General features: G+C 34.5%; 1 long non-coding RNA gene across 1 annotated transcript in view; it reads right to left on the bottom strand.

Annotated features, from left to right (window-relative positions):
• Nucleotides 1–371: 371 nt before the first annotated feature.
• LOC111087448 overlaps nucleotides 372–10,247 on the bottom strand; it is a 76,503-nt gene continuing 66,627 nt past the window's right edge. The window contains exon 3 of the long non-coding RNA XR_002612133.1: nucleotides 372–537. This is a non-coding gene — a long non-coding RNA (uncharacterized LOC111087448). The remainder of the gene's footprint in view (nucleotides 538–10,247) is intronic.

The following is a 10,247-nucleotide window of genomic DNA, read 5'->3' as shown; positions in this document are numbered from 1 at the left end:
GTAAGGTAGATTATACAAGGAGATAATACTGCACTTCTGACTCGACCCATTTCTCGTATGTAAGATAGATTATACAGGGGGATACTGCTGCACTTCTGACTCGACCCCTTTTTCATATATATGGTGGATTATACAGGGGGATAATGCTGCACTTTTGACTCGACCCATTTCTCGTATGTATGGTAGATTATATAGGGTGATACTGCTGCACTGCTGATTTAACCTGATGCGTTTCAGCTGATCATCGGTTAACCTTAGCTAGTACAGACTTGTGACAATCACAGAAAGAAGACACCAACACAACTGTAACACGCACGATATCTAATTAGACCTGTAATCCATGTAATTTAATCAGGGTTTAAGCTTCCTAACCAAATCATCTGGTAATCAGTTAACCCTAGTTGTACAGACTTGTGTCAATCACAGAAAGAAGACACTAACACAACAATAACACGCAAACAGTTTGAAACTAACTTCAGCGAAGTCATCGGAGGGAAAGATAGATGGCCGGATAGATGGATACAGACACTTTGGTTTCTGTAAGGGAAAACAAATAACTCATTACACACCATAAACAATTACATTAGAGTCATTAAGACACGATAAACCAAGTATACATAATGAGTATTTTATCATGTTGAATAAACAAATTAAACACACAGCTATAGCTCAAACACAGATCTCCATTCAAAATCTCGGTAAATAATCTGGTGATGTAACAGTACTCAAAACGACTATATCCCAGTCCATGCAGACGAATCAAACAAACTAATTTAGAAAGTTATAAACCAATGTTGCTTTATGTTTTGCACAAGTAGAACTAGAATAGAAAGGGAAGTATATTTTAGTCGTAACTAAGACTAACACCAAAAATGTCCCTTTTTTACCTCCGTAAACAGAAAATATCTTCATCGTGAAACACACATCAAGAACAAAGTACGTAGGTTTTAAATACTTGACATCTTACATTTGACTTTAGTAGTAAAATGAATTTAATTCTGTGCCATGTTCATTACTTTAAAAACTAAACGGTGAAGCACGAACTCCATCTTATTTCTAACAATCAGTTAGATCATAGAGGGCGGTCTGTATATTGGCATCGGTTATTAACTTAAGGGTGATAACAAAACCCTCATATTTCAATATACAGAGATAAATGAGGGTTCACCAAACAATCCAAATACGAAAATAATTTCTTCGACCTTAAATTTACAAAAAAAATTATTTCTGCAATTCCTGGCGCGTTAGTTCCAAAACTTGACACGAGAGGCGTATTAACTCGATACTAAATTATTTCAAACTTCTTGCTGGTTCTAACTAAAAGGAGTCCTATCGAAATGAATAATATGATTAACAAACTGGAAAATTTGTGGTAAAACGCATAACATCTAGTAAAGTGTGTGTAAAAAAGTTTTTTTTTGTAAAGAAAAAAAAAAGAACTAAAAAATTATTCGGATCACGACTTTTTCACCGGAAAAGTAAAATAATTTCAAGTATTAAAATCATCAAGAAGGGAAGATAAATTCTTCTAAAATAAAATAGACTTATCTTCAAAAACTTTCCTCACCACATTAATCACCCACGAAATCCAGTTTGAGGAATAAACAGGCTAAGCTGAAACTTAGAACTCAGTAAAAGAAAAAGATAAAATGGAACTGTGGCTTTTTTTAGCATCGTTTTTTGCTGGATGTAGGTAGAGACTTAAGCATGTTCCACAAAGTACTGATTCAGATATAACACGCTTTACTCTGCTGTCAACAGGAGTGAGTCAGTTTTGTAAATTGGAAATGTTTAATTTTTTGTACTAAGATTTATTAAAATGATTTGTCCAAGGGGGTACAGATTTATCGGTTTGAAAATTTACACCTACTTCATTTTTTTGCCTACAGATATGAAATTTAAATGAGAATAAGTGAAATATTTATATAGTATGTACTAAAGTATAAGTCCAGGTCAGATTACCTGTTATAATGTAGACCGATGAAACGTATGTTGTAACCTCGTTGTCGTGGTTTGTATGTCCATGTCAGGCTATTTGTTATAATGTAGAGCGTAACGAGTGTTGTAAACTTGTTGTGGTTTGTATGTCCATGTTAGGCTACTTTTTATACCGTAGACTCTACAGTGTAGAGCGTAACGAGTGTTGTTATCTTGTTGTGGTTTGTATGTTCATGTTAGGCTACTTGTTATACCGTAGGCTCTACAGTGTAGAGCGTAACGATTGTTGTAAACTTGTTGTGGTTTGTATGTCCATGTTAGGCTACTTGTTATACCGTAGACTTTACAGTGTAGAGCGTAACGATTGTTATAAACTTGTTGTGGTTTGTATGTCCATGTTAGGCTACTTGTTATACCGTAGACTCTACAGTGTAGAGCGTAACGAGTGTTGTAAACTTGTTGTGGTTTGTATGTTCATGTTAGGCTACTTGTTATACTGTACAGAGTAACGAGTGTTGTAAACTTGTTGTGGTTTGTATGTTCATGTTAGGCTACTTGTTATACTGTAAAGAGTAATGAGTGTTGTTATCTTGTTGTGGTTTGTATGTTCATGTTAGGCTACTTGTTATACTGTAGAGCGTAACGAGTATTGTAAACTTGTTGTGGTTTGTATGTCCATGTTAGGCTACTTGTTATATTGTAGAGCGTAACGAGTGTTGTAATAACATGAACATACAAACCATAACAAGTTTACAACACTCGTTACGCTCTACAGTATAACAAGTAACCTAACAAAGACATACAAACCACAACAAGAAGCTACTTGTTATACTGTAGAGCGTAATGAGTGTTGTTATCTTGTTGTGGTTTATATGTTCATGTTAGGCAACTTGTTATATTGTAGAGAATAACGAGTGTTGTAATCTTGTTGTGGTTTGTATGTCCATGTTAGGCTACTTGTTATACTGTAGAGCGTAACGAGTGTTGTAAACTTGTTGTGGTTTGTATGTTCATGTTAGGCTACTTGTTATACTGTAGAGCGTAACGAGTGTTATAAACTTGTTGTCGTGGTTCGCATAACAAATTTAGACGCGATATAACTAAAAAAAACAACTTACAGAGAAATATCCCAATGATACGAGTATCTCAGTACATTGACATCTAACAAAAACATTTTCATACGAGAAACTTCCAAGTTATGCACGTCTGGTTACTGACCTTTTTACTGAAACCTGAAAATAAGTGTGTTAAAACGAAGTCCATTAAGGACATGAGTAGACTAAGTTGAACTAAGTCTTGTATATTTGATTTATTATATTTTCATCGTTTTAAATTAAACTGGTTAATCACAATGTTAACATACTGTCTTCATCAAAGGAACTTAGGAGGAGTTTTTCAGACTCTGTTAACCTTCCAATCCTTATCAGAGCACTTTAGAAGGAGGATTATAGGTTACGATAACCTTCTAGTCATTTCACAAAATAGGGCCAGTTTTGAGATAGACTTGCAATCCAACTTCAGGTAATTTCTGAAAAATTTTAAGTCTTTGTTTCCCAAAGTCACAAATATTAATTTCATTGTAGAAGTTTTCCTATATATTTACCCTAATTTTATACTGTGTGTCCTATATATTTACCCTAATGTTATACTGTGTGTCCTAGATATTTACCCTAACGTTATACTGTGTGTCCTATATATTTACCCTAATGTTATACTGTGTGTCCTATATATTTACCCTAATGTTATACTGTGTGTCCTATATATTTACCCTAATGTTATACTGTGTGGCCTATATATGTGTCCTAATGTTATACTGTGTCCTATATATTTGTCCTAATGTTATAGTGTGTGTCCTATATATTTATCCTAACTTTATACTGTGTGTCCTTTATATATTTGACAGGACAGTGCCCTAGAAATATATGTACTCATGGCCAGTGCTCTAGAAGGGGATATATGTGCACCCATGGTAGTGCTCTAGAAGGGGACATATGTGTACCCATGAAAGTGCCGTGGAAAAGAACATATGTTTATTGGTGGCAGCGTTGTAGATGGGAACATACATGTATGTGCCTGAGGCAATACTCTAGAGGGGCCATTATGTGCTCATGGCAGTCTTCTAGAAGATACATATGCATGTGTCTATGGCAGTGGTCTAGAGGGTGACATATACATGTGTCTATGGTAGTGGTCTAGAGAGTGACATATAAATGTGTCTATGTCAGTAGTCTAAAGGGAGACATATACATGTGTCTATGGTAGTGGTCTAGAGGGTGACATATACATCTGTCTATGGCAGTGGTCTAAAGAGAGATATATAAATGCATTTTTGTCAATGGTCTAGAGGGTGACATATACACGTGTCTATGTCAGTGGTCTAGAGGGTGACATATACATGTGTCTATGGCAGTGGTCTAAAGAGAGACATATAAATGAATTTATGTCAGTGGTTTAGAGGGTGACATATACATCTGTCTATGGCAGTGGTCTAAAGAGAGATATATAAATGCATTTTTTGTCAATGGTCTAGAGGGTGACATATACATGTGTCTATGTCAGTGGTCTAGAGGGTGAAATATACATGTGTCTATGGCAGTGGTCTAAAGAGAGACATATAAATGCATTTATGTCAGTGGTTTAGAGGGAGACATATACATGTGTCTATGTCAGTGTTCTTTTTCAGGGAACTTCTACATCATCAAGATAGTGACCATATCAAATCAACACGTCTTCTTCCAGTTGCTAAGCAAGACGTAACAAGAAAATACGATAACACAGACATTTCAATGTGTCAATGCTGCTTTTTGGGCATAAGTTCGGCTAGGAACGTAGATGAAGAAGAAACAGCGTAGTGATGATCTAAATACGTAAATGGATGCTTTTAGATAGCAAAAATCCCATTTTTGTTCTTGTTGTGCCTCCGAGGCATGACATATAGGAGTTTAGAAACTAAAACAAACATGACAAGGTAAAGAAAAAGTTGTTCAAGATTTATTAAATCTTGTTAAGAATGAATGAACACACTCAAATAATATATATATTGAATTTAAATGCTTTGTTTTGGAAGTACGTACGTCTGAGCAAAGAGTTCATGTTTGAAATTCAATCATCCCATTAGAAGCTAGAAATCTCTTTCATGTTTAAAAAGAAGACATATTCGAGAAGCAAAATAAAGAAATAGAAAATACGTTTCTTTGGGTTAAATATTTATAAGTCAGTAGAATTTCACAATAAGACTAAATGTGATTGGTAATCATTATAAGGATAGAGTCTTCATAAGAAATTCAATCCAGCGTTGAAACAGGATTTGGTTTTATTACTTGCCTTTATTTGATTAAATTTACTGTACTTTCACATTCAGTTATTCACACTCCTGTTTTATTTTAAATTCTGTTAATGAAAATTGTTCCGACTGAGGAGATACTTTGTGAGGATTTCATCACAAGCAACATAATGATAAACACAAATATTTGTCACATAAACGAGCATTGTTCTCGATCTTCTGATAAGCTTTGTTTGTTTGTTTTGAATTTCGCGCAAAGCTACACGAGGGCTATCTGCGCTAGCCGTCCCTAATTTAGCAGTGTAAGACTAGAGAGAAGGCAGCTAGTCAACACCACCCACCGCCAACTCTTGGGCTACTCTTTTATCAACGAATAGTGGGATTGACCGCCCCCACGGCTGAAAGGGCGAGCATGTTTGGTGGGACGGGGATTCGAACCCTCGACCCGCAGATTACGAATCGAGTGCCCTAACCACCTGGTCATGCCGGGCTCTGATAAGGTGATAGTTATATCTCTATCTTTATGTGTCTGACAAGATTAAAACACTTTCTAGCATGTCGTTAATGACTTTAAATAAGTATTGCTTGACGACTTATTAAATACACATTTTTTTTTTTTATTGAGTAAAAGTAAATAATTGAAGGATTTGATATTACAAATTTGTATCATTTGATATCTATTAGAAAAAAATCGTTTACACATGATGGTTGTTTTTCTAAAATCTGATCATTAGCTTGCATTATAATTATAATTAATTCATAAAGTACTTTATTATTTATTCGCAATTAAACTAAGTGGTTTGTCTTACCACTCAGACAGCTTGGTTCAAATTTAACAATGAAGATTCTCTTTGATCATCCCACTACACATTACAATATTGATTATTCAAATATCAATATCTTCACTAGGTGTTGTTTTCGCTGTGTTTTATGTCAATATCTTCAGTAGGTGTTTTTTCCGTTGTATTTGAAATCAATATGTTCACTAGGTGTTTTTTCCGCTGTATTTGAAATCAATATCTTCACTAGGTGTTGTTTTCGCTGTGTTTTATGTCAATATCTTCAGTAGGTGTTTTTTCCGCTGTATTTGAAATCAATATCTTCACTAGGTGTTGTTTTCGCTGTGTTTTATGTCAATATCTTCAGTAGGTGTTTTTTCCGTTGTATTTTAAAGCAATATGTTCACTAGGTGTTATTTCAAATCAATATTTTCAGTAGGTGTTGTTTCCTTTGTATTTCAAGTTAATATCTTCAGTAGGTGTCGATTCCACTGTATATGTAGTCAGTATATTTAGTAGGTGTTTGTTTCAGCTGTATTTGATGTCAATATCTTCATTACCCATTCAAGCCGTCTCCAGCCATTATTACTCTCAAAGTGGGTTCCTCGTCATCGAATTTGATCTTCATTAGGTGTTGTTTTCGCTGTATATGAAGTCAGTATCTTTAGAAGGTGTTTTATTCCGCTGTCTTTGATGTCAATATCCTCATTAGGTGTTGTTTTCGCTGTATTTTATGTCAGTATCTTTAGTAGGTGCTTTTTCCGCTGTACTTAAAGTTAATATATTTACTTGGTGTTGTTTCCGCTGTATTTAAAATCAGTATATTCAGTAGGTGTTGTTTCCACTGTATATGAAGTCAGTATCTTTAGTAGGTTTTTTTCGCTGTATTTGATGTCTATATCTTCAGTAGGTGTTGTTTCCATGTGTTTCAAGTTAATATATTTACTTGGTGTTGTTTCCGCTGTATTTAAAATCAATATATTCAGTAGGTGTTGTTTCCACTGTATATGAAGTATATGTAGGTGTTTTTTTCCGCTGTATTTGAAGTTAATATATTTACTTGGTGTTGTTTCCGCTGTATTTGATGTCTATATCTTCAGTAGGTGTTGTTTCCATGTGTTTCAAGTTAATATCTTCAGTCGGTGTTGTTTCAGCTGTATTTCAAGTTAAATATCAAGATAAACTAAAAAGGGACTACACATTCCCCAAAAAATGGTTCTTCACGTGTAATACTCTACATCCTATTATTTTACACGCAACTACGAATTTTAGTGAAGCTAAGCTCGAAAGCGTGCCGCTGACATGGCAGAGAGGCGGAAATTAAATTCAGTGAAATTATTCCAGCAATATTTGTGTACTTTTGAACGATTTGAAGAGTTCAACCCATGATACGCCTTGTATCATTAATATATGTGTCACGTTTGAATATTTCTATCAATATTTTATCATAATTATAGATGTGATCGATATGGGAACTTTACCTTATTTAGCACGTGCGTTCTCGTGTACTGAAACAATAACAGAAGTCTCTTGATAAACGTAAGTTATTCTAATAGCGATTCTAGTTTCGTGTTTCATAACCTATATTACGTACAACATATCAAGCCTCCACCCTTATACAAAATGTATAAAATTAGCATGTAGACCTTGTACACTGCATGGGAACACTGAAGATATAAAATAGAGAATGTCAAGCTACGTATTATGAGCTACATAACTTCGTATATTGCTAAACCATGTTGAGTATTAATGTTAGAATTCATCAAATTACATTTGAAGGGTGCACACACACACACTTTCTAAGGAAGATATTTCATAGACATCTCTGTAGTCTTCGTATGGGCTACAGTTGGATTTTATGGCATTATTTGTTATACATAAACCAGTATTATTCATTGTTACACCTCCAACACATAAACCAGTATATACTGACCTACAGAGTAGTGAAGGGCAAATAAAGTACGATGTATATACTGACCTACAGTGTAGTGAAGGGCACATAAAGTACGATGTATATACTGACCTACAGAGTAGTGAAGGGCAAATAAAGTACGATGTATATACTGTCCTACAGAGTAGTGAAGAACAAATAAAATACGATGTATATACTGACCTACAGACTAGTGAAGGGCAAATAAAGTACGATGTATATACTGACCTACAGAGTAGTGAAGGGCAAATAAAGTACGATGTATATACTGACCTACAGAGTAGTGAAGGGCAAATAAAGTACGATGTATATACTGACCCACAGAGTAGTGAAGGGCACATAAAGTACGATGTATATACTGACCTACAGAGTAGTAAAGGGCAAATAAAGTACGATGTATATACTGACCACATCGTACTTTATTTGCCCTTCACTACTCTGTAATATACGAAGTGATGCTCTAACTGACAAACAGTCATATCTTTTGTGGGAAAAGGTTGATATATATTTATACTCCACATTTCAAAAGGAAACAGAGCGATTGAAGTGGTTCAATACATGAGTATGTTAAGTCTTTTCTGCATTCATTACTTTCTCGTGCAGAAGTATCATAAACCTCTCGAACAGAACTATTCCAAAGTTGCATGTATTCTGCAGTTGACTACATTCGATGCCAGTATAATAGCTGACACTCGCATGGCACGAACAGGCGGAGTAGATTCGAAGTATACACCGAAAGCCTTTTGACAGCTACAAGGTTTGTGCTAAGGTATTAGCATTAATCCGTCAGTAATACACGTTATCTAAGATATTAGCATTAATACGTCAGTAATACATATGCAAAAAGAGCAAATTACAATTAGTTTTTACATGTGTTATCTTTCAATCAACAATTGTCGTATTACATAACATATACGTGTAGACAGGCGAATATTAATTGTATGCTTTTCTAAAAGGTGATTCCTTACTTCAATTGTATACATCTAAAGCTCTCTAAACACTCTAAACGTCAGTTCAGTTTTCGTTTCTATCTTCACATAGTGGTGTACTGATGTCTATTGTCTATTTGGATTATTCGGTAAAAAAAATAAATAATGCCAAGTCCAGTCCACTTGACTGTAATAAAAACGTTTTATTTTTTCAGTTTCAACAGTTAGCGTAACCAACGTTCACTGGTAGGCCTAATTTCATCAAAACATAAGTAAAAAGTTTTCACTTGTGTAATTTTGTGTCTCTATTATTTAACATAACACACACACACAATATAAAATCTAAAGGCGACAAGGGACCTATTATATAATGCTCAAGTTGTTTTTCTTAAACTTGAGAGAAACATTCAAACATTAAGGTCACGCTACGATAAACTTCCGACTAAATGACAAAAAAATATTGAATTAATAATAGAGGCTTTAAAAACAGTTTTAAACTCGAAGCAGGATCTTACAAAGTACATGGATGATAAACAAATAAAACTTGAATATCTAAGTAGAAAACTCAAATTTTTACTGTAATCTCAGCTGAACCATGTGTTAAGTTTACTAATTAAAACAGTATTGATCTTGTGTTTAAGTGGTAACTAGCTGCTAGTTTTGTGCTACGTTCATTTACATTATAGTTTGAAAATATAATGTTCTCTGACGAGTTCATTATTTTTCTTCTCAGATATAGCATGACTTATTGTTTTATGAATACAACATCACTTTAACTGAGGAGACGTTGATAACTTGGTTCCAGAACTATAGAGCTTGAACATAGATTAAATAGTTTGTATAAAAAGCATGACAAATACAGCAAGTTGCAGCTTTGAATTACGAAGTGAGACACCATTAAATGCAATAATCTCTGGTCTTCTTGAAATAAGATCATTAATAATCTTGTAGCCATAAAACAATCTCCAGTTTTCCTGAAATCAGGTTATCAATAATCCTTCAAGCATTAACTGATCCACAGTATTCTTAAAATCAAATTATCAATAATTCTGCAGCCATTAACCAATCTCCAGTCTTTATGAAATCAGATTATTATTAATCCTGCAGCCATTAACCAATCTCCAGTCTTCTTGAAATCAGATTATCAATAATCCTGCAGCCATTAACCAATCTCCAGTCTTCTTGAAATCAGATTATCAGTAATCCTGCAGCCATTAACCAATCTCCATTCCTCTCGAAGTCAGATTATCAGTAATCCTGCAGCCATTAACCAATCTCCATTCCTCTCGAAGTCAGATTATCAGTAATCCTGCAGCCATTAACCAATCTCCAGTTCCTCTCGAAGTCAGATTATCAGTAATCCTGCAGCCATTAACCAATCTCCATTC

This window comes from Limulus polyphemus, unplaced genomic scaffold (assembly GCF_000517525.1).
Source record: "Limulus polyphemus unplaced genomic scaffold, Limulus_polyphemus-2.1.2 Scaffold2164, whole genome shotgun sequence".
Lineage (NCBI taxonomy): Eukaryota > Metazoa > Arthropoda > Merostomata > Xiphosura > Limulidae > Limulus > Limulus polyphemus.
The sequence above is the reverse complement of the archived record's forward strand: the minus strand, read 5'-3'. Positions and strand labels throughout refer to the sequence as shown.